The 25,071-nt window shown below is 42.6% G+C and overlaps 1 protein-coding gene across 3 annotated transcripts in view; it reads left to right on the top strand.

Annotated features, from left to right (window-relative positions):
• kif26a.S (kinesin family member 26A S homeolog) overlaps positions 1-25,071 on the top strand; it is a 131,565-nt gene that overhangs the window by 65,739 nt on the left and 40,755 nt on the right. The window lies entirely within an intron of this gene.

Below are 25,071 nucleotides of genomic sequence, written 5' to 3'. Positions count from 1 at the left end.
CCGAGCATCAATGTTAGCCTATGGGGACCTTCCCCATAAGCTTTCTAAGCTTTTTTTGAGAAATCTATTCGAAGGATTTAATCGTTCGATCGAAGGATTTTTCCTTCGATCGTTCGATTGAAGTATTTGCGTTAAATCCTTCGACTTCGATATTAGAAGTCGAAGGATTTTACTTTGATGGTCGAATATCGAGGGTTCCCTTAGTAAATGTGCCCCATAGTATACTGACATCTCTAGTATGGAGGCTGTGGTATTTTCTCAGCAGTTATTTTCCCTGTGTCTGTTTAATAATATATATGCTCAGATTAATGAACTGTCTTCACTATATTCACTACCTAAACTAGATATTCCCTTACTCTCCTAGAGTATAGGAATTATTACTAGAGATCCTTAGATAAAGGGGAACTCCGGTTTCCAAACCAAAATTTGATAAAGAGGCCTACATAACACAGATATACCTATCACCGTTTTCGGTTTCATCAAAAAGTATTTCTATTCTGAAATCCAGCTGTTTAACAGTTCTTCTCTTTCTGCATCATTTGAAATCCTGGCAGGGAAGGAGGGACTAAACACTGATGTTACAAATTGTAACAACTTCTCCACAGTTTACAGACAGCATGCAGGAACTACATAACCCAAAATGCATTGCACTGTGATGTTCTTTTCCTTATTGAAATCACGTGTGCAGGGAATTGTGGGGTTTGGAGGATGCAGGCCGAGGACAGATGGCTGTTGATACAAAGTAACAGTAGTCAGTCAGCTCAGCAAAGTAGTCAGACAGATCAGCAGGAGAGCAGGGGGCTAGGCTTAGGAAACTGTCAGAAACCATTAAAAAAAATGAAAAGTCTGCATATTTTTTAATTGATGTATATTGCAAAGTTGCTTGAAATTGTGTTTACTTTTCCAAAAGCTTAAATTATGTTTTTGTGGAGTTCCCCTTTAAATATGCGGCACCAACTAGGATGAGGGCGTTAGGATTAAGTGAGGTTAAGGTGTCCAGTTCATCAGTTGTTGAACCTACTGGGGCTCAGTTACTAAGACTGGGCCCTGGTGCATTAACTTGTACCAACCAATAAGAGATTTGTTTTCAGTATTCAACCACAGTAGACATATAAATCAATGTATTGATTGGCTGCTATGGGATATTGCTCTGGAGCAAATGTGACCATTGTAAGTGATCCTCACTGTGTTTACTTGACCCTATCCCAGAGCAGACTCCAACTATCTAGCAAATGACTCTTTCACATGTCACAGCTCTTCTATACTGACTACATCTGCCTGGGTCTGCCTGAGATATACATCTAAGGGTAGGACTCCACGAGTAGGGATGTAGCGAACGTCGGAAAAAAAGTTCGCGAACATATTCGCGAACTTGCGCAAAAATGCGAGCGGTTCGCGAACGGTTCGCGAACCCCATAGACTTCAATGGGAAGGCGAACTTTAACATCTAGAAAAGACATTTCTGGCCAGAAAAATGATTTTAAAGTTGTTTAAAGGGTGCAACGACCTGGACAGTGGCATGCCAGAGGGGGATCAAGGGCAAAAATGTATCTGAAAAATCTGCCTGTGTGTGCTTGGAAGAGATAGTGTAGGGGGAGAGCTGTTAGTGATTTCAGGGACAGATGATAGTAAGTTTGCTGGCTAGTAATCTGCTTGATACTGCTCTGTATTGGAGGGACAGAAGTCTGCAGGGATTTGAGGGACATTTTAGCTTAGGTAGCTTTGCTGGCTAGTAATCTACTGTTCTCTTTAAACAACTGCCATACGTTGACCTTGTAGGCATTGTTTGCCCAGTTTTTTTGGACGCAGCCACTGAAGCACAGTTGCCAGAAAAAATATGCCATATAAATGCTGAAAATAGTCATTTTTCGCCATACGTTGACCTTGTAGACATTGTTTGCCCAGTTTTTTTGGACGCAGCCACTGAAGCACAGTTGCCAGAAAAAATATGCCATATAAATGCTGAAAATAGTAATTTTTCGCCATACGTTGACCTTGTAGACATTGTTTGCCCAGTTTTTTTGGTTGCAGCCACTGAAGCACAGTTGCCAGAAAAAATATGTCACGTAAATGCTGAAAATAGTCATTTTTTGCCATATACGTTGAGTCAACGTATGGCAAAAAATGACTATTTTCAGCATTTATATGGCATATTTTTTCTGGCCTCTGTGCTTCAGTGGCTGTGGCCAAAAAAACTGGGCAAACAATGCCTACAAGGTCAACGTCGTTGACCTTGTAGGCATTGTTTGCCCAGTTTTTTTGGCCACAGCCACTGAAGCACAGAGGCCAGAAAAAATATGCCATATAAATGCTGAAAATAGTCATTTTTTTGGTCGCAGCCACTGAAGCACAGTTGCCAGAAAAATTATGCCATATAAATGCTGAAAATATAAATTTTTTTGGTTGCAGCCACTGAAGCACAGAGGCCAGAAAAATTATGCCATATAAATGCAGAAAATATGCATTTTTTTGGTCGCAGCCACTGAAGCACAGTTGACAGAAAAATTATGCCATATAAATGCTGAAAATATAAATTTTTTTGGTTGCAGCCACTGAAGCACAGAGGCCAGAAAAATTATGCCATATAAATGCAGAAAAATATGCATTTTTTTGGTTGCAGCCACTGAAGCACAGAGGCCAGAAAAAAATTAAACCAGTAGGGTTTGCACCCTAGTTTGTAACGGTGGCGGAGGGAGGAGGAGGACGCTAAAGGACAGCTGTGTGTGGAGTCATGAGGCTTGAAGAGAAGGACAGCTGCATAGAAGTCAGAACAAGTCTTCCGGCGTGCAGTAACCCTCCGAGATCCACCCCTCATTCATTTTAATAAAGGTCAGGTAATCGACACTTTTGTGACCTAGGCGAGTTCTCTTCTCAGTTACAATCCCTCCTGCTGCACTGAAGGTCCTTTCTGAGAGCACACTTGAGGCTGGGCAAGACAAGAGGTTCATGGCAAATTGTGACAGCTCTGGCCACAGATCAAGCCTGCGCACCCAGTAGTCCAGGGGTTCATCGCTCCTCAGAGTGTCGATATCTGCAGTTAATGCCAGGTAGTCCGCTACCTGCCGGTCGAGGCGTTCTTTGAGGGTGGATCCAGAAGGGTTGTGGCGCTGCCTTGGACAGAAAAACATTTGCATGTCTGACGTTACAGACTGGCCAAAGGGCTTTGTCCTTGCAGGTGTGCTCGTGGCAGGATTACTGGCACCTCTGCCCCTGGAATGTTGATGAGTTCCTGAAGTGACATCACCCTTAAAAGCATTGTACAACATGTTTTGCAGGCTGGTTTGTAAATGCCGCATCTTTTCGGACTTGTGGTATGTTGGTAACATTTCTGACACTTTATGCTTGTACCGAGGGTCTAGTAGCGTTGCGACCCAGTATAGGTCCTTCTCCTTAAGCCTCTTGATACGGGGGTCCTTCAACAGGCATGACAGCATGAAAGACCCCATTCTCACAAGGTTGGATGCAGAGCTATCCATCTCCGCTTCCTCATTATCAAGGACTGCATCATCCACGGTCTCCTCCCCCCAGCCACGTACAAGACCAGGGGTCCCCAAAAGGTCACCACTAGCCCCCTGGGAAGCCTGCTCCTGTTGGTCCTCCTCCTCCTCCTCCACAAAGCCACCTTCCTCCTCTGACTCCACTTCTGGCACCTCTCCCTGCGTTGCAGCAGGTGCCTGGGTTCGTTCTGGTGATTCCGACCAGAAATCGTGCGCTTCCAGCTCCTCGTCACGCTGGTCTACAGCCTCATCTGTCACTCGTCGCACGGCACGCTCCAGGAAGAAAGCGAAGGGTATTAGGTCGCTGATGGTGCCTTCGGTGCGACTGACCATATTTGTCACCTCTTCAAAAGGTCGCATGAGCCTGCAGGCATCGCGCATAAGCACCCAGTAACGGGGGAAAAAAATCCCCAGCTGTGCAGATCCAGTCCTACCACCCAGTTCAAAAAGGTACTCGTTGACGGCCCTTTGTTGTTGCAGCAGACGTTCCAACATAAGGAGCGTTGAATTCCAGCGAGTCTGGCTGTCAGAAATCAAACGCCTGACTGGCATGTTGTAGCGCTGCTGAATGTCAGCAAGGCGTGCCATGGCTGTGTAGGAACGTCTGAAATGGGCCGACACCTTTCTGGACTGGGTGAGAACGTCCTGGAATCCTGGGTACTTGGAGACAAAACGTTGGACTATTAAATTTAACACATGTGCCATGCAGGGCACATGTGTTAAATTGCCTAGTCTCAACGCTGCCAACAGATTGCTTCCATTGTCACACACCACTTTTCCGATCTGCAGTTGGTGTGGGGTCAGCCACCGATCGGCCTGTGACTGCAGAGATGACAGGAGTACAGATCCGGTATGGTTTTTGCTTTCCAGGCACGTCATCCCCAAGACAGCGTGACAACGGCGTACCTGGCACGTCGAATAGCCTAGGGGGAGCTGGGGGTGCACAGGTGTGGAGGAGGAGAAGGAGGACCCAGCAGCAGAGTAAGAAGAAGAAGAAGACGAGGTAGAGAGCGATGGAGGAGTAGAGGCGGTGGCAGAACCGCGTGCAATCCGTGGCGGTGACACCAACTCCACTGTTGTTGTTGAGCTACCCATTCCCTGCTTCCCAGCCATTACCAAGTTCACCCAGTGGGCAGTGTAGGTGACATACCTGCCCTGACCATGCTTGGAGGACCATGCGTCAGTAGTCATATGGACCTTTGGCCCAACACTAAGTGACAGAGATGCGGTAACTTGGCTCTGCACATGTTGGTACAGGTGTGGTATTCCCTTTTTAGAAAAAAAATTGCGGCTGGGTACCTTCCACTGCGGTGTCCCAATTGCTACAAATTTGCGGAAGGCCTCAGAGTCCACCAGCTGGTATGGTAAAAGCTGGCGGGCTAAGAGTGCAGACAAGCCAGCTGTCAGACGCCGGGCAAGGGGTGACAGTCAGACATTGGCTTCTTACGCTCAAACATGGCCTTCACAGAAACTTGGCTGGTGGCAGATGACTGGGAATGGGAACAGGTGGTCAAGGTGGAAGGCGGAGTGGAGGGTGGTTCAGACGGGTCAAGGAGAGCAGAGGTAGAGCAGTAAGATGCTGGACCAGAAGGAGTGTGGCTTTTAGTTTGCCTGTTGCCTTTGAGGTGTTGCTCCCAAAGTGCTTTGTGCTTGCCGCTCATGTGCCTTCGCATAGAAGTTGTACCTATGTGGCTGTTGGGCTTACCAAGGCTCAGTTTCTGACTGCACTCATTGCAAATTACAATGCTTTTGTCAGAGGCACACACATTAAAAAAATCCCACACTGCTGACTTTTTGGAAGTGTGCGATCTGGCGGTAACAGTAGAAGTTGGCGGAGTTGGCGGTATTGGCGGCAATGGCGGGTGCGTTGGCCGGCTGAACACAGGTGCCGATACATGTTGTTGCCCTACTGATCCCTGCGGGCTGTCCTCCCTGCTTCTTCTAAGTCTTATTCTCCTACTGCCTCTCTGACTCTCCGTCTCTCCATCTGAACTACCCTCCTCTTGCTCTCTTCTACTAGGCACCCACAAAACATCAATCTCCTCATCATCATTCTCCTCAGATGCATCAATTTCTTCTGACACATCACAGAAGGAAGCAGCAGCGGGGACCTCCTCCTCATCACTCATTATGTCCATCTCTATCGTGTTCTCTGCCAGAATTAAATCTGGTGTAAGGTCCTCATCTCCTTCATCTTCTTCTGGCAATAATGGTTGCGCATTACTCAGTTCAAGAAACTCATTGGAAAATAACTCCTCTGACCCCAGTGAAGAAGGGGCACCGGTGGTGGAGGAAGTGTTACGTGGGGTGGCCATAGCAGTGGAGGATGAGGAGGATGTTGTGGTAAAGTTAGAAACGGTAGAGGATGGGGTGTGCTGTGTAAGCCAGTCAACTACCTCTTCAGCATTTTGGGAGTTCAGGGTCATTGGCTTTTTAAAACTGGGCAATTTGCTAGGGCCACAGGATTGCATAGCAGCACGGCCCCTAGCACGGCCTCTGCGTGGCGGCCTGCCTTTGCCTGGCATTATTTTTAAAAAAACAACAACAACAACAAAAACTCAGTTGGTTTTTCTGGAAACGATAATACACACAGCTAGATGGCGGGTTGAAGAAAACACTGTGCAAATAATGCCTACAAAGTCAACGTATACACTACTACAGCGGTGGATACGGATTACGTAAAATATATGAATGCTGCTTGAAAAAAAGTAACTCAAGTGGTTTTTCTAGAGACGATAATATTATCAATATTTAGACAAAATGTGAACAAGGTCACACAGCTCGATGGCGGGTTGAAGAAAACAGTGTGCAAATAATGCCTACAAGGTCAACGTATACACTACTACAGCGGTGGATACGGATTACGTAAAATATATGAATGCTGCTTGAAAAAAAGTAACTCAAGTGGTTTTTCTAGAGACGATAATATTATCAATATTTAGACAAAATGTGAACAAGCTCACACAGCTCGATGGCGGGTTGAAGAAAACAGTGTGCAAATAATGCCTACAAGGCCAACGTATACACTACTACAGCGGTGGATACGGATTACGTAAAATATATGAATGCTGCTTGAAAAAAGTGACTCCGGTGTTTTTTCTGGAGACGGTAATATTATGGATATTTAGACAGAATGGGAACAAGGTCACACAGCTCGATGGCGGGTTGAAGAAAACAGTGTGCAAATAATGCCTACAAGGCCAACGTATACACTACTACAGCGGTGGATACGGATTACGTAAAATATATGAATGCTGCTTGAAAAAAGTGACTCCGGTGTTTTTTCTGGAGACGGTAATATTATGGATATTTAGACAGAATGGGAACAAGGTCACACAGCTCGATGGCGGGTTGAAGAAAACAGTGTGCAAATAATGCCTACAAGGCCAACGTATACACTACTACAGCGGTGGATACGGATTACGTAAAATATATGAATGCTGCTTGAAAAAAGTGACTCCGGTGTTTTTTCTGGAGACGGTAATATTATGGATATTTAGACAGAATGGGAACAAGGTCACACAGCTCGATGGCGGGTTGAAGAAAACAGTGTGCAAATAATGCCTACAAGGCCAACGTATACACTACTACAGCGGTGGATACGGATTACGTAAAATATATGAATGCTGCTTGAAAAAAGTGACTCCGGTGTTTTTTCTGGAGACGGTAATATTATGGATATTTAGACAGAATGGGAACAAGGTCACACAGCACGATGGCGGGTTGAAGAAAACAGTGTGCAAATAATGCCTACAAGGCCAACGTATACACTACTACAGCGGTGGATACGGATTACGTAAAATATATGAATGCTGCTTGAAAAAAGTGACTCCGGTGTTTTTTCTGGAGACGGTAATATTATGGATATTTAGACAGAATGGGAACAAGGTCACACAGCTCGATGGCGGGTTGAAGAAAACAGTGTGCAAATAATGCCTACAAGGCCAACGTATACACTACTACAGCGGTGGATACGGATTACGTAAAATATATGAATGCTGCTTGAAAAAAGTGACTCCGGTGTTTTTTCTGGAGACGGTAATATTATGGATATTTAGACAGAATGGGAACAAGGTCACACAGCTCGATGGCGGGTTGAAGAAAACAGTGTGCAAATAATGCCTACAAGGCCAACGTATACACTACTACAGCGGTGGATACGGATTACGTAAAATATATGAATGCTGCTTGAAAAAAGTGACTCCGGTGTTTTTTCTGGAGACGGTAATATTATGGATATTTAGACAGAATGGGAACAAGGTCACACAGCTCGATGGCGGGTTGAAGAAAACAGTGTGCAAATAATGCCTACAAGGCCAACGTATACACTACTACAGCGGTGGATACGGATTACGTAAAATATATTATGGCTGCTTGAAAAAAGTGACTCCGGTGTTTTTTCTGGAGACGGTAATATTATGGATATTTAGACAGAATGGGAACAAGGTCACACAGCTCGATGGCGGGTTGAAGAAAACAGTGTGCAAATAATGCCTACAAGGCCAACGTATACACTACTACAGCGGTGGATACGGATTACGTAAAATATATGAATGCTGCTTGAAAAAAGTGACTCCGGTGTTTTTTCTGGAGACGGTAATATTATGGATATTTAGACAGAATGGGAACAAGGTCACACAGCTCGATGGCGGGTTGAAGAAAACAGTGTGCAAATAATGCCTACAAGGCCAACGTATACACTACTACAGCGGTGGATACGGATTACGTAAAATATGTGAATGCTGCTTGAAAAAAGTGACTCCGGTGTTTTTTCTGGAGACGGTAATATTATGGATATTTAGACAGAATGGGAACAAGGTCACACAGCTCGATGGCGGGTTGAAGAAAACAGTGTGCAAATAATGCCTACAAGGCCAACGTATACACTACTACAGCGGTGGATACGGATTACGTAAAATATATGAATGCTGCTTGAAAAAAGTGACTCCGGTGTTTTTTCTGGAGACGGTAATATTATGGATATTTAGACAGAATGGGAACAAGGTCACACAGCTCGATGGCGGGTTGAAGAAAACAGTGTGCAAATAATGCCTACAAGGCCAACGTATACACTACTACAGCGGTGGATACGGATTACGTAAAATATGTGAATGCTGCTTGAAAAAAGTGACTCCGGTGTTTTTTCTGGAGACGGTAATATTATGGATATTTAGACAGAATGGGAACAAGGTCACACAGCTCGATGGCGGGTTGAAGAAAACAGTGTGCAAATAATGCCTACAAGGCCAACGTATACACTACTACAGCGGTGGATACGGATTACGTAAAATATATGAATGCTGCTTGAAAAAAGTGACTCCGGTGTTTTTTCTGGAGACGGTAATATTATGGATATTTAGACAGAATGGGAACAAGGTCACACAGCTCGATGGCGGGTTGAAGAAAACAGTGTGCAAATAATGCCTACAAGGCCAACGTATACACTACTACAGCGGTGGATACGGATTACGTAAAATATGTGAATGCTGCTTGAAAAAAGTGACTCCGGTGTTTTTTCTGGAGACGGTAATATTATGGATATTTAGACAGAATGGGAACAAGGTCACACAGCTCGATGGCGGGTTGAAGAAAACAGTGTGCAAATAATGCCTACAAGGCCAACGTATACACTACTACAGCGGTGGATACGGATTACGTAAAATATATTATGGCTGCTTGAAAAAAGTGACTCCGGTGTTTTTTCTGGAGACGGTAATATTATGGATATTTAGACAGAATGGGAACAAGGTCACACAGCTCGATGGCGGGTTGAAGAAAACAGTGTGCAAATAATGCCTACAAGGCCAACGTATACACTACTACAGCGGTGGATACGGATTACGTAAAATATGTGAATGCTGCTTGAAAAAAGTGACTCCGGTGTTTTTTCTGGAGACGGTAATATTATGGATATTTAGACAGAATGGGAACAAGGTCACACAGCTCGATGGCGGGTTGAAGAAAACAGTGTGCAAATAATGCCTACAAGGCCAACGTATACACTACTACAGCGGTGGATACGGATTACGTAAAATATATGAATGCTGCTTGAAAAAAGTGACTCCGGTGTTTTTTCTGGAGACGGTAATATTATGGATATTTAGACAGAATGGGAACAAGGTCACACAGCTCGATGGCGGGTTGAAGAAAACAGTGTGCAAATAATGCCTACAGGGCAAATAATGCCTAAAAGGTCAACTTATACACTACTACAGCGGTAGTAAAATAAAAAAAAGTAAAATAAAAAAAAAATGAATATTAAAAAAAAAAAATTAAAGTTGGTGCTGCTGAACTACTAGGAGCAGCAGATTAGCACACCAGTCCCACTCCCCAACACTGCTAGACTAATAGCACTGGGCTCTTATAGTAGTAGTAGTAGTAGTAGTAGTAAAACAACAAAAAAATAAATAAAAGCAGTCCTTACAAGGACTACTGTTATTGCAGCAGTCAGCAGATGAGATCAGAAGCAGGACAGCTGCCCACTGCAGCTACATACAGAGCACTGCAGTAGAAGGTAGATTACTAGCCAGCAAAGCTACCTAAGCTAAAATGTCCTCAAACCCCTGCAGACTTCTGTCCCTCCAATAACAGAGCAGTATCAAAACGATTACTAGCCAGCAAACTTTCAACTGTCCCTGAAATCACTAACAGGCAGCAGCTCTCTCCCTACACTATCTCTTCAGCACACACAGGCAGAGTGAAAAAACGCTGCAGGGCTTCGGTTTTTATAGGGAAGGGGAGTGGTCCAGGGGAGAGCTTCCTGATTGGCTGCCATGTACCTGCTGGTCTGGGGTGAGAGGGCAAAAAAAAGCGCCAACAATGGCGAACCCAAAATGGCGAACGTCGCGCGACGTTCGCGAACTTCCGGCGAGCGCGAACACCCGATGTTCGCGCGAACAAGTTCGCCGGCGAACAGTTCGCGACATCTCTATCCACGAGCGATTTTGTTGCGATCCGACTTGCTGCGACAAAACGCAGAATAAGGAATAGAGGTAGGAGAATAAGGATAAGAATAAGTTAGGAGATAGAATTGTCGCATTGGGGTCGCATGGTTTTGCAGTGTCGCAGCGTTGATCTGACATGACACGACTGTCGGATGCAGATGCATCGTCCAGTGGCGTAACTACCAGGGGTGCAGGAGGTGCGATGGCACCTGGGTCCGCACCCTCTTGGGGCCCAGCGGAGCCACGATAATGGATATCGTGGGTGGTTGGGTGGAGATTTTACAGCGCACGTGATTCATAGGGGGGAGGGCCCGACAGGGGGGCCCAGGTGCTCATCCTATACCAGGGCCTGCCGGTGAGTAGTTACGCCACTGGCATCATCTGTATCCGACAGTCGTGTCACGTCGGACCGTGTCAGATCAGCGCTGCGACACGATGCGACAATTCTATCTCCTACCTTATTTTTGTTGCAGCGCATCAGATCGTTACGAAATCGCTCGTGGAGTCCTACCCTAAAGAGTAGATCGATTAAAATGACAGGACTGTATGAACGCTCTCACTGGCTGTGGGTTAAAGCATTTCATTATTTACTAATGAACAGTAATGTTATACATAATCTGGGGGTCACTATCCTATGAACGTCTCCTGTTAGGCATTTGGCCATTACATTGGCCATAAAACAGAGTCAATAATTAAAGTTTAGTCATACTGCAAACACTTTATCAGCTGCAGGCGTAGAGAAACAGCTTTGAATGACTCAGTGTGCTGAATGTGTTGTGACTGAGCATATGATTAAGGTATTGAAGCAATACGGTACTAATGAAACACTGGGATATATGCAGCAATAGCAGCCACAACTTCTAAATGAATAACGTGTGTTGTTCAGCGCATCACAGTCTTCAATTAGTTCCAATAAATTGTGCCTAAAATCTAACACTAGGGAGGCCAAATGTTTCCTTCTGGCACAAGTGCTCTTTTTGTGCAAAGCCAAAAAAAAAAAAAAAAGGGTTTCAGAGCCACATAGATAAACACTTTAACTTGCTAATCATCTATATCATTCCATGGTATCAGATGAATCAGATCAGGTGTACTAGCAATAAGAAATGTCTTTGCATTCACACCTCTTTATGAATTCCAGAAAGCTTTGTCTGCCACTCATTACCGATGCAGCATTCATCTTGCCTTCCTCGCCTCACAGCTATTTTTTCATGTTCCATCCACTTGAGTGAAGCACCTGCCCTCAGTCTGCAGAGACCTTTTAATGGACAGGCTTCAATTTCCCTTCAGTATGAAATGTTAAGGAATATGCTGCATTGGATTAAATTGCATGGAAGCGAAGTACCATTGGTGTTCTCAGTTGTCTCATATCATTTATTACCGGTGTTGTGTAGAAGAGTTTTACACTCAGTATGCTTTTAAATATTTATGGAAACTGAATTTGTCTTGCATTATCAAATTTAGGGATACTCAGAATAGAGATCTGCAGAGGGTCAGGTATTTGCGGAATACTCACAAAGTAATTGGGTTTTGGGTAGAAAGATACCGCTTCACAAACCATGCAGGAGGTCCATGGGTACCCCGCCTGGGTATCTGGTTCAGCTGAGGGTCTATACCTCCCTCCCATCTAGGATTTTTTTTTCCCTTGTCTTGGTTGACTTGCCTCCAGAGTGACGGCACTTCCTGACCACAGTGATGTCACTTCCGGTTGTGCAGGCCCATGGGTCAGGTCAGTGCCGGGCCAGGCCAGCCAGGCTCCCCAGGTTGCCAGGTCTAACTTCAAAAACAGTCAAAGTCAGCTACAAAACCAGCCCAAAACTAACCAAGAGGCACTTCAAAAGTAGCCAAAAAATAGCACAATATATGCAGTGAAAAAAATTCTAAAAAAGAAATGAATATATATGAAAATATTGTTTTTTCAAATTTTTTCCATGAGGATTTGCCCGTCTCCAGGGGCGTAACTACAGAGGGGATACCAGGAGGTATAGTGGGACCCATAAAGCCCTAATACATATAACATTTCAATAAATATAGGTAAAACAGGTCAACCTCTAGACATTTTGTTGGCCAGCAGATTTTTGCCCCAAAATTGTCTGAAATTGAGGAAAGTCACCAAAAAATGTGGGAATTCTTAAGAGTGACAGGAGACTGGGGTACAGAGCCCAAAATCTGGTAACTTCTGAATTCTACAGAATTGCATGCAGTTTATTGTAGTCCTACATTGAACTTGGCAGTTGGCAAATTGGTAAACAAAAACTACATCATCCAACATGCATTGGGAGATGCAGGCTTGGCGCATTAGGGCAAGAAATAACTTTGGCTGGTTTCCAAAGTACAATTCAGCCCGAATCCGTACCTTTGTACTTTCAAAACCCACCTGGGCATAAAATTAGTTGCCCAAATTGGCTGGGCCCAGGCAACCTGGCCGCCTGCGTCACTCCCTCTGCCCCTGCCACACGTGCACATGTGGGGGAGCACAAGCATGTGCAAACGAGCATGCATCCATGCGCTAGTGAGCATTTGCGCATAGGTGCGCAACAGCGGTGCTTGCTTGGCCCTATTAATCAAGTAACACTGCTGGACTAGGGTTAGGCGATATGGAAGGTACATGCCTGGTGTCCCCCAAGCTTTGCACCCTAGGCATGTATCTCTCCTGCCTACCCCCAGTTCCCAGCCTTTGCGGGTTGGTTAGTGGGTCTGAGTAAGGAGTATAGTGGAATGGCAGGTATGGGATGGGTTGCAGGTCAGCAGGTTGAGGTTGAGCACGGGTCTGGTTGACTCCAACACAGAATCAGTTTTTATCAGGAAAAATATTGAACCAATTCCATACTCTAATCTACATATTAAAATTTAAGAATAATTTAAAAATAATTTCATTATATATAAAAAATGTCAGTTAAGTAAACTTTACGGTTTGAATTCAGTCTGGTTTAGCTCTAAGGAATAGGCCAAAGGTTCTGAGATCCTGAAATAAATGCCCTGTACCTTAATGCCTGCCCATTTTTTGTATACCTATGAGCAGATGAAAAATGACAGCAGGGCCGGGCCAAGGTAGTTTGGCACCCTAGGCAAGAGCTACAATTAGCGCCCCCCCGATAGAGCATTACAATTTTCCACCTTACCATGAATATTTAAATAAAGAAAGCAAGAAAGTGGACAACACATTAATGAATGAAAGAGTTTTCATATATATATCTATATATATATATATATATATATATATATATATATATATATATATATAAAATATTAACAAAAATAAGGTAAATGTCAGAAAAACAAAACAGTAGGATAATTGGATCCTGTTAAACAAAGTGCAACTAAAGGGTTCACTTAACACCAATAATGAAATGTCCACAACATTTTACTTTTAACACAACTCCTATGAGAATAGTGCAATAAGCTGGCCCCCTGTAACTGTGCCAACAGCCAGATATAATACTGCCCCCCCTCCAGCAGCCATCATACTGCCCCCAGTACCAGCAGCCATAATACTGCCCCCGTAACAGCAGCCATCCATCATACTGCCCCCCTGTAACTGTGCCAACAGTCAGCCATCATACTGCCTCCCCTGTACCAGCAGCCATCTACTGCCCCTGGCCCCAATCTTTACCTGTGCCAGCAGCAGCCAAAAATAAATTAGATCATGTGGCCCCCAAACATATCTATGTACCTGTGCCAGCCTAGCAGCATTATTAAAAAATATGGCCCCAAATCTGTACCTGGCTGTGTCAGCAGCAGGAACCTTCACAGAACAGAATCCAATCTTCAGTGCCTGCAAACAGACTGCAAGGCTGCGAGCACTGAGCCACACCAATGCGCCCATCCACCAGCTCTCTCCCGCGTCGGAGTCAGTGACGTCGCTGACGTGCATACGTGTAAGACGCGCTGGCGCTGCACCACCAGCAGTACTAAGTTGCCGACAAGAGGGAGAGGGTGGGCGGAAGTGCTGGAAGGAGGCGGAAGGAGGCGGGAGGTTTTACCACAGGCCTGAGTGCCATAAAAACGGTGAACGGTCAAAACAAATAAATAATCGCTTAAAAAAAAAAAAAAGAAAAACGAAAAGAAAATGGAAAAAAAACCAAAACATCCTTTTTAATGTGCGCCCCTCACTAATGGCGCCCTAGGCAGCCGCCTACCCTGCCTACCCCTAGTTCCGGCCCTGAACGACAGTGAGTAAATTAAATAAAACAATTTAATAAAAATGAATGAATGTAATCCCCAGACAGTCCAAACGCCACAAAACTAAGATCCCTGTGGACTGTAACCCACGGGCTGGACATGTCTCCAGTAACTAGATACACCGATACAAGCTGCACTGGAAATAAAGCAGTAATCACGGCACCAAAGAGGAATGTTAGCCTATGGGAACGGTCCCCATAGGCTTTCTAATGTTTTTTAGGTAGCAGAAAAATCCTTTGAATCGAACAATGAAAATCCTTCGAATCAAATAATTTTTCTTTCGATCGAACTATTTGCGGTAAATCCTTCGACTTCAATATTCAAAGTCAAAGGATTTACATTCGGCAGTCGAATATCGAGGGTTAATTAACCCTCGATATTCGACCCTATGTAAATCTGCCCCTATATAAACTTCCCCAAATATTTATGTAAGTTTTTTTTTTTTTTTATGCAGTCATACATGATTTCACAGATTAAAAGGAAACCATGATAGCGTATCTTTGTTCAGATGACTTCCTCTAAAGTTAACAGGGCAATGCAGCCACTCCCTGACATTAATTCAATGTGTTGTGATTTTAGGACTTAAAGCCCCTCTGATTTCCATAGTGGGTGCTGCACAGATTTCTCTGAAAAGCAAGAGGGGCTTCAAGTGGTCTCTACCCACTATTCTCTCATTGGCTAAACCATACTTGGCTGATCTTCAGGTTCTCCTGAAGTCCATTGACTGGTGTTGGCTAACTAGGCTGATTAAACATGGGCATTCATGGGCTCTGCCATGCCACTCTACCAAATGCCTTGAAAAAATGGCACAGAAATCTTGAGAGGGACAGGGATACCATAAATCTGGTCATTCCCAAGTATGACCTCTGTGTGGTATTGGGAGTGCAGAAAGCTTTTTTTTTCGTGTATTGTGTAGATTATTTTTAAAGATAAAAGAATCCACATAAAATGAGTTTCCAGATTGTCTTTTTTTATTGGAGAGAATGCTGATGATAGGCATGAAATAACCAAACCATATGTGACTATAAAGCCTGTTATCTTCACTTACTAGACGCCTGCTGGAGGATCAGAATGTGGTAGGCAGATGGCATTTGATCTCGTTAAACAGACGTGTTTATTTTTGGGGGTATTTTGCAATCTGCCATCCATGGTTTATCTAGGAAATCCTTCCCTCATTGAGATGCTTCCACTTTATTACTCTTGTAACTGTGTTATCAGCCGAACCCTATTCTTTAATGAGCTGCATATGGAACCTCCAATTTTGATTGCTTCTTTAGGGAAAGAAGGGAACTGGTGCCTAATAATCCTTCAGAACAGGAGCGGTGAAATTGAGACAGGCTAATTATGTAAATGTAAAGATTCCTGCTTAATCACCAAGTAACACTCAATTGAATTGCTGCTGTAAACATAAACGATCACCAATTCCGCAGAACAACAAGCTCTATGATTGAGTAGCCAAAGACTTGTATATATGTATGTTTATTAAAGAAGCATTCAGCTAATAATGGATTTGGATGCCAGACGAGTTACATATCTAATGTAGTTTTGTTTTTCCTTTAGCTTCACTGCTTCCGTTGCTATTTTCCTGTAGTATACAAAACAATACTGCACCTTGGAATGAATGGTTTACATGACTACGTCAAATTGAAGAAATAGAGAAGCAGGACGAAATGCAGAACTTGCTGCTAGTGTTTAATTGGCACAACATGTTTCGAGCTTACAAGTGAAACAAACTTGACAAAGAGCGGTAAGCTCGAAACATGTTGTGCCAATAAAACACTAGCAGCAAGTTCTGCATTTCGTCCTGCTTCTCTATTTCTTCAATTTGTCTTATTACACCACGAGTGGTGGTGTTTTGAGAAGCAATCACGATTATTATTCCCTCCATTTTTTGGAACTTTGGATATTTTTGTTACATAACTAGGTGTCTATAAGTTATAGTATGGCAGGCAATGTGGCAGATTCTAAAGGTGGCCATAGAGTCCAAGATCCGCTCGTTTGGCGACATCGCCAAACGAGCGGATCTTTCCCCGATATGCCACCAAACTGCGTGGCTATATCGGGGGTAATTGGCCGAACGATCGAATTACGATGCGCCAAGCGGCTCCGACGGGTCGGTCGGGTAAAGATCCAACCTTCCCGATCGATATCGTGGCCAGATATCGATCGGGAAGACCCGTCGGAAACTCCCATACACGTGCAGGTAAGCTGTCAAATCGGTCCAAACGACCGATATCGGCAGCTTTATCTGCCCGTGTATGGCCACCTTTAGATATTTTCCTCATTCATCCTAAACACCAGGAAAATTTTTGTCAAGGAGCATAAATGTCAGGCCTTCAGAATGTGTTCAGCTGCTTTGAGCTGCCATTCTGCTCTGTGGGATGTTAGAGATCAACAGCAGCCCTGGACTCTAACGCCCCACTGAATCATTAATGCCTACTGCAAAATACATGCTAACTGTTAAATATGAAATCTCTAATATTATTATCACCTTGAGGTGGGCGATATCGGGCTGATCTGATCGTGGGCCCTAGGGCCCAACGATCTGATCATAGCGAAGGGTAAACGGGAGGTTGGATGGCGGGACCGCATCAACGAACAGATGCGGCCGCGTTCCGATGGGATTTTTAGTCTTGTCCAATCGACATCTGGCAAGTCAGATATCGATCGGAGAAGTCCGTTGGAGGGCCCCATACACGGGCCAATAAGCTGCCGACTCGGCCACCTTTACACAATGTGATCATCAGATTCACACACACTATGGACAATTTCAGGAGCCAATTAACCTTTTTGATATTTTTTTTACGAGTTACAGCTATAAGAACAAGGATAAGATGAAGTCAATTAATGTGCCAATTAATTAAACAATCTTCTGTGACACTAATTGCTCAACTCTTACGCCAGGTTAGTGCAACCTCCTACATGAAAAAGCACACTGGCCCAAAATTTTTTTAAAATGTCTCTAAATAGTATATCACTAAAACAATGGAGTCCAAATGAAATAGCTCTATAAAGGCAGACTCATACACAACTCCACAAGCCCCCCAGGTCACCAAAAGAAAATCTTATTAAAATGCATTAGCGCTGGATTTTACTTTATTAGCTTGCCTAGGAGATATTACAAGATGTCATACAACTGTCATCTTTACCTGTGTAAGAGTCACTGTAGCAGAGTGGGTGCTGAGTACCCCATGTGTTAATCATCTCCTTGAAATATCAAAGTTCGTTTGCCCTTCTAAAAAAGGGCAAGTCTTACACTTTGGTAATAGATGATGATTAGTTCTAATAAAATGTCTTGTTTTCATTTGCTTGGCTGTCACCAGAAAAGCACCTACCTCTGACTGAACAAAGTGAGCTGTTAAAAATTTCCCATTTTTCGCTTGGAAATGCATCAGTGGTTGGGTAAATAAATAATCAGTGGGTGCCATCACCAGCCACAACATGATTAATGAGAGAGACCGAGAATTCTTGTTTCCGATGATTAATTACTTCCCCAGTCGTTATATTGGGCCAACATAATACATACATTTAGACAAATTCAGCCATCTCAGTATTTTGTCATGTTGATCATTTAAATATTTATCTATTGCTTAAATTATTTGATCTTTGCTTCAGTCTTAGTAAGGATTAAATAAGGTTTTTAAAGCCTGTAGTCATAAAGTTGTAAATAAAAAAAAGTGAAACATTGACCCTGGCTTCTAAAGCTTTTTTTTATTTTTATTTTTTTACTCATTTTGTAAAGCTTTTTATTGACCCTACAAAGTTTACATGTACCTTATTTTTGCTTTGGGAATTAACTATAGAACATAGGGGCAGATTCACTAAAGGGCAAAGTTGCTAACGCTAGTGACTTTTCGCCAGCGTTGCCACCCGCAGGGGCATCGCCAATTCACTAACAGACGCTAATTCACTAGCGAACGGGACCATGATTCTTTGAATCAGAGCACCATGTTTCACACTTAGGGGCCCATTTACTTAGCTCGAGTGAAGGAATAGAAGAAAAAATACTTCGAATTTCAAATGGTCAAAAATGGCTACTTCGACCATCGAATTGGCTACTTTGACCTTCGATTACTACTACAACTTCGAATTGAACGATTCGAACTAAAAATCGTTTGGCTATTCGACCATTCGATAGTCGAAGTACTGTCTCTTTAAAAAATTCTTCGACCCCCCTAGTTCGCCACCTAAAACCTACCGAAGCCAATGTTAGCCTATGGGGAAGGTCCCCATAGGCTTCCTTACAATTTTCTGAGCGAAGGAATATCCTTTGATCGATGGATTAAAATCCTTTGAATCGTTCAATTCGAAGGATTTAATCGTTCGATCGAAGGATTTTTCCTTCGATCGAACGATCAAAGTATTTGCGGTAAATCCTTTGACTTTGATATTCGAAGTCGAAGGATTTCAATTCAGCAGTCGAATATCGAGGGTTAATTAACCCTTGCTATTCGACCTTAAGTAAATTTGCCCCTAGTTGTGGAACCCAAAGGGCCATCCTTTTCTCTAGATGTATGTTTAATTTAAAATAAATTAAGGTCTGATCAGATCTTAAGTAGTTCTAGGATCTTCACTTCCCTGCCCCAGCGGCATCGGATCAATTCCCTAAGCTGCTATTTTGTTTACTGTTATTGTTACTGGGCAGTCTGGAAAAATAATAATGGCTCAGGTTGGAGACTATCTTTTCTCACTTTATATTTGAGTGCCTCGGGATATGTTATAAGTTTGTTTTATTTCTTGCGCTGACACTGAGCCGCAAGGAGACGAATCTCAGGGGAGCCATAAAAGACAACTTCCATTAAAGTGGAGAAGAGTTAAATAAAAAGCAGTCAGTAGGTTTTAAAACTAAGGGGAAAAGTCATAAAATCCTATTCTGTAGTGCCATTAATTGGAAAGAGGGAATCACATAAGTTTCTGAACTGTCACCAGGACATTCATAAATTTTTGCAAACTGTGACCTATTAGAGATTTTTTTTTAACAGATGGTGCAGGTCGAGAGTGGAATTGACAGTGAGAGCAAATCTAGAAAGCAATCAAAGAGGTGGTGACAGAGCTCTTTAACCCAATTTTATCTGGGTAACAAACCCTGTGGCATGTTAGCTTACAACTAAACAAATACTAATTATTAAAACCCTGAAAGCCAGGATCATGGCTATTGTGGTGGACATAACATAGGGAAAATTAACTTATCCTGAATTAATTTGATATGGTATATAGTCTATAGGGTTGTAACTATTGGGGAAGCAGACCTTGGCCTTGGATAGTTGAACCCAGGGGCGTAACTATAGAGGAAGCAGACCCTGCGGTTGCAGGGGGGCCCAGGAGTGTAGAGGGCCCAGTGAGACCCTAATTAATTAGCAATTTTAATATATCTTGGTAAAATAGGCCAACTTATAAATATTTTGGGGCCCTAAAATGAATTTGCTATGGGGCCCAGTAACAACTAGTTACGCCACTGGTTGAACCCTAACTATTTTGCATAGATAAATAAAGCAACAGCAATATCTTTCTATGTGTAGCAGTCTATGAAGTAGCAAGGCACACTTTGCTTATAAATATTCACAAACATACAGACAGAAGGTATACTCTGTGCACACAGCAAGGCTGTGGCTCTACTGCTTTTTAGGCCAAAGTATACAGACTATCCCCATTTTTTAGCAGTAATGTATACTGTAGTTACATTGCTATGAGGACTATTCCAGTTGAAGGAACTCCCAGCCCTCAATTTGTTGAAAAGTACAACACTCACCTGTCCAAGGATCCTGGGAAGTTGGGAACACTAGTTCACAACATCTGAAGGCCGTGTGTGTCTTTCTTTACAGTCAAAGCCCCAGTTAATCATAACAAATTCCTTCATTTTTTTGTTATGAAGAGAGGATTTAATTTGCGATCATGCTGAAACAGAAGTGTATTTATTAGGGCACGCAGCTCAGATACCCCGCAAGACTCATAAAACTGAATGGCCATCGTTAGCAGTGCTGTAAAGCATTCATTTTCTTCCCATCCAGAAAGAATGCTCATTCACACGTACTTTCGTTTTATTGTCTTGGAATTTCCAAAACAGAACTGCCTTTTACTGCCTCTCTGGCATAATTTAGCCTTTAGCAGATTATCGCAGCAAGTATGAGCATACAATATATACACTGTGGGAAGAAGGGGTGGGTGGTTGCAATGTCACGCGTTCGCTAATTGTGTTCATGTGTGGTTTAAATTTGACATGGGGTGTGCGGTGTGTGGCTTCCTAGAGCAGAAAAAGCAGTTAACAAGTGAGCGTACGGTTACTTACAAAGGCAGGTAAGCATTCTTCAGTGGTATCGCCCGCTATAATAGGGATATATGCAGCGCCTACATATGTTGAGCAACCTTTTTCCAGAATGAACACACTAAAGGGCCCGATTCACTAACTTCGAGTGAAGGATTCGAAGTAAAAAAACTTCGAATTTCGAAGTGTTTTTTCGGCTACTTCGACCATCGAATGGGCTACTACGACCTTCGACTACGACTTTGAATTGAACTATTCGAACTAAAAATCGTTCGACCATTCGACCATTCGATAGTCGAAGTACTGTCTCTTTAAGAAAAAACTTCGACCCCCTAGTTTGCCACCTAAAAGCTAGGTGTTAGCCTATGGGGAAGGTCCCCATAAGCTTGGCTAACTTTTTTTGATCGAAGGATATTCCTTCGATCGTTGGATTAAAATCCTTTGAATCGTTCGATTCGAAGGATTTTATCGTTCGATCAAAGGAATAATCCTTTGATCGTTCGATCGCACTATTTGCACTATTTGCGCTAAAATCCTTCGACTTCGATATTCGAAGTCGAAGGATTTTAATTCCCAATCGAATATCGAGGGTTAATTAACCCTCGATATTCGACCCTTTGTGAATCGGCCCCTAAGAGTAAAATTAGAACCAAATTATCTGATGAGCACCTTGAGAATTCACTGAGAACTGCAACTACTTCCATTCAACCAGATATTGATACATTAGTTTCTCAAACACAATGTCAAAATCCTCACTAGGTTTATGATACCCTCTTTTCTTTTACTTTTACAATAAAATAAATCAAAAGCTAGCGTTAGTGTTCCAATGTGGCCCAGGGAAGCCAAAAGTTTGGACACCCCTGACCTAGAAAGAGCTACAACAGTGTGGCTGCCCGCCTAGGGGGCTCAGAGCAGTGGCTGCAGATCCCAGTTAGGGTGAGATTTGGGGAAGAAGAAAGGGAGAATAGAAGAAAAATGCATTTTTTTAAACTTGATACTTCCTGGAAGCACTGCTTGAAGGCTTATAAGGGTGAGTTTTGAGTGAACTTATTTGCTGTTCAAGATACTCTCTACTGTTGATACGAAACTATGGCTGCAACAGCAAAAGCTGGTTCTGAGCCAAGGGAGGCTTTAAGCAAGTGCTGGAACTCAAACAGGGTCCTCAACCAAAAGAAAAGTTAGAAAGAGAAACTTGATGAAAAAAATGCAGTAAAAAATGACAAATTGAAATGACTAAATCAAACAGAAATTTACATTTCACAATGTAATATTCTTCACAAGACAGTTATTAACTACCAGTTTTAATTGTTTATACCCTTTTTTAAACTTTATTCAAGGTAGTGTGTTTCGAGTAGAAAAAAAATGATTTTCATTAAGAACCCGATATTCACTGGTGCCAACACTTCTCAAAATGTAAATAAGTTCCGATTGCAAATATTTTCAATAATTACTTTTATTACACACCTCCAATAGATTTTGAACTCAATAGAGCAGGTACACACTCATTTACCAACTCTGGTGGATTTACTGTTCTGTGTTGCTGCACCAATTACCAATCATAAATTAGCTTTGATCTGTCCGGTGCAGTAAGAAGAATGAAGGCAGATCTCTGATTGGCTGCTCTAAGTCACTGCACCAATGCTAAACTGCTCTTATGTTAGTAACAGAGAGCTTCTAAACTGACTCACAAGGCAAGAGTGCTGCTCATGAATGACGGTATCATCACAATAGATCTCCACATATGGGCTCTGCCAAGGCCAAGGTCAATCTGACTAAAAACATGTGTCCAAAAATACTGGGGAAAAGCAGACTAGACAAGATTCAATAGACTCAGTGATCCCCAACCAGTAGCTCGTGAACAACATGTTGCTCTCCAACCCCTTGGATGTTGCTCCCAGTGGCCTCAAAGCAGGTGCTTATTTTTGAATTCCAGACTTGGAGTAAATTTTTGGTTGCATAAAAAAAAGGTGTACTGCCAAATAGAGCCTCCTGTATACTGCCAGGCTGCCATAGGGGCCACCAAATTGCCAATCACAGCCCTTATTTGGCACCCCAGGAACTTTTTGCATGCCTGTGTTGCTCCCCAACTGTTTTAATTTTTGAATGTGGCTCATGGGTAAAAAAGGTTGGGGACCCCTGGTATTATGTTTGCCACTGTGTATGTTTGTGCTTTATAAATACATGAATATATTAGCATTGTCCATTTAATTATAGCATTAGCTATTTAAAGTAATAGCATGTAAATGTCTTACATGAACTACTGTATCCTGGCACTAGCAAAGGTGCGCATAACAAAGCCATCATTGAATTCTCTGCTTGCTGACAGACGGTTTGTCAGCTTGTTGTACAGTATTTATTGTTTGTGAGAAACAGCAAGCAACTCTCTAACCTCTGTGTAATAAATGTTAAGGCCGAACTAAAACAATTCAGTACAGACACTCGGTTTGAGCCGCTGTGAATTAAATGCCATGTAAGTTTCCCCTGTCTTCCCGAGAGCCATGACAAATATTATTTTCATACAAGTAAAAAAATCTCTCCTAGAAAATGACAGCTTGACCTTTTTTCATTGTGCACCGCGATTGTTTTTTTCTGTTTTCTAGATAATAATTGTAATTTCCAGCAAGATCATTATTAGCTCTGCTCAATTACCACAACCCATTAAAATGTACCTCTGATTTCAGATACATTTTTAAGCCAATAGGGAAAGATAAGAACATTTAAATTAAAGTGTACTGTTCTTTAATAATAAAATAATAAAAGGACACTGATTCAATGGCATTACTATATCTGGGGCTGCCATGTAACTATGCAATGGACAAATATTGATTCTTTTTTGCAAGTTGTTACACCACATCATTGAATTCCATAGCTCTGTATTGTATTTATTTGCTATGTATAAATATTATTGTTTTTTGTAGCATTTTCTGTAGTCCATGCTGTATGACTATTATACTCACTCACAAGGAAACTTCGGGCGACTTCGGAAATCGAAGCGCCGCACGTGCATCGGCGCTGGCGTTTTATCATTATAGCAGGCGGAAGGCAGGGAGAATTGTCGGGGAGATTGTCGCCCTGAAGAGGAGGCGATTTGTCGCTGGGGTGACTAATCTCCCCGAATCTGCTCGTGTGGACTGACCCTTAGGGTTTAGAGACTGACCCGTTGGGTTAGGCCACAAGTGGCGGTTCGTAAAACGAATCACCGCGTGCGATTAGCGCCAGCGGTTTTTCATTTTAGCCAGCGCAGGGTGAGGGCAGGCATTTGGGGAGATTGGTCGCCGCAAAGACGAGGCGATTAGTCACCAGGTGACCAAATCTCCCCAAAACGCCCAGTATGGCCTTACCCTTAAACTGTTTGGGAATTAGCTAAACGTTCCAGCCACATTCAGAAGACATCAGGACATTGAGTGGTTATCTTCTGGGCTGACTTTGCAGTTTTTTAGCCCCTCATCTGCACATAATCTTTTGGCCTATATCTATGATTTATTCTTCCCCCATTTAGACAACAGTTATAAGATACTGAAATGCTCCTATATTCTGTACAGTTTCTTCACATTATCAGTCAAATGCTTTCACTCATCAAAAAGAGTTCAACTGCAGAGTTGTTTCATTTAAAATTCATTGTGGTCATGTACAGAACCAAAATTAGAAAAAAGTTGTCTCTGTCCAAAGATTCATGGTCCTAACTGTATATGCAACCTCGGCAGTTCTGATATGCCGGATTTTCGGATTCAGACTTTTTCCATCCTCAGGGGTATAATATATTCCGAAAAATGTGTGGTTTTTTTTTCTACTAAAAATTTTATTCTAAAAAACACAATTTTTGGGCGTTTTTGGCATTTGGAGTTTAGTAAATAACACCCTAGGTTTTAGCATAATCCAGCAAAATGTGTTATATCAGAATATCATCCCCCCAAAATAAGGACAACACTTGGGGGGTTATTTACTAAACTCCGAATGCAAAAATCCTGAAACATTAGTGTTTTTTTTTAAATAAAATCTAACCTTTCAAAAATCATGAATTTTTTGAAATTCATCAAACCCCAAAGATGGAAAAGTTAGAATCAGAAAATCCGGCATCTCAGACCTGTTGAGGTTGCATATAAGTCAATGGGAGAAGTCCCAATGATTTTTTTGCGCTGTGTTTTGTGCAATACCCCGAAGTTTTCGGGCAAAAAAGAAAAAGTTTTCG

The sequence above is a fragment of the Xenopus laevis genome, chromosome 8S, assembly GCF_017654675.1.
Source record: "Xenopus laevis strain J_2021 chromosome 8S, Xenopus_laevis_v10.1, whole genome shotgun sequence".
Taxonomy (NCBI): domain Eukaryota; kingdom Metazoa; phylum Chordata; class Amphibia; order Anura; family Pipidae; genus Xenopus; species Xenopus laevis.
This window is presented reverse-complemented; position numbering and strand designations above follow the sequence as displayed.